Raw genomic sequence first — 1,230 nt, forward strand, 5'->3', positions numbered from 1 at the left:
AGAGAGTTTTTTTCTCCGTCTCAGTTAGATATCGATATTAGAGCGATATTCATATTTTAGTAAATCAGTGGTGTGGTGACAGGGGACCCTCACCACCAAGAAGACCAGATGGAGGGGAACAATGAGACATAGTTGGGACCCCCAGAAGGATGATATATTTCCACCTAACCCCTGTCATTCTCTTCCTGTCCCCTCACCCCCCAACACTCTCTTTTCTTTTCTTTTCTTTTCTTTTCTTTTTCTTTTCTTTTCTTTTCTTTTCTTTTCTTTTCTTTCTCTTTGCCTCTTTTACTATTAAATAAATACATAATTTTTTTGTCACCAACATCTAACCTCATTTGGTTTTAATCATGTTTTTTGGGTATATTTTGAGCTTTAAAAATTCCCTCCATTTTAAACACAGTGACTTTCTTTTCTTTGCTCATCTGGGTTTAAACCGTGTTGTAATAAGGGTCTGGAGCATAAGTCTCATGTGGAGCAGCTGAGGGAGCTGGGGTTGTTTAGCCTGAAAAAATGAGGCTCTGGGGGAACCTTATTGTTCTCTACAACTACCTGAAAGGAGGTTGTAGACTGGTGTGTGTCAGTTTCTTCTCCCAGGTAACAAGCAGCAGGACAAAAGGAAATGATCTCAAGTTGCACCAGAGGAGGTTTAGATTAGAAATGAGTAAAAATTCCTTCATGGAAAGAGTTGTCAAAAACTGGGACAGGCTGCCCAAGGAAGTGCTGGAGTCACCATTCCTAGAGTGATTTAAAAGATGTCTAGTTGTGGCACTTGGGAACATGGTTTAGTGGTGGGCTTGGCAATGCTGGGTTAACAGTTGGACTCAATGATCTTAGAGAACTTTTCCAACCTAAATGATTCTGTGATTATATGATTCTGCTGCCCACCTATATAAAACTGGAGTTGTATTAATCATAGAATGGTTTGGGTTGGAAAGGACCTTAAAGATCATCTAGTTCCAATGCCCCTGCCATGGGCAGGGACACCTTCCACTAGACCAGATTAGTCAGAGTCCCATCCAGCCTTGAACACTTCCAGGGATGTGGCAGCCACAGCTTATCTGGGCAACCTGTGCCAGTGCCTCACCACCCTCACAGTAAAGAATTTCTTCCATATATCCAACCCAAATCATTAATGGCGATTGATTGAAAAAGACAGGGCATCTCTTGAGTTGTATGCAAGAAGAAGCCATTTATTCTTTGTGTAGCGGGGTATATATAGTTTTACAG

The sequence above is a fragment of the Vidua chalybeata genome, assembly GCF_026979565.1.
Source record: "Vidua chalybeata isolate OUT-0048 chromosome W unlocalized genomic scaffold, bVidCha1 merged haplotype SUPER_W_unloc_15, whole genome shotgun sequence".
Taxonomy (NCBI): domain Eukaryota; kingdom Metazoa; phylum Chordata; class Aves; order Passeriformes; family Viduidae; genus Vidua; species Vidua chalybeata.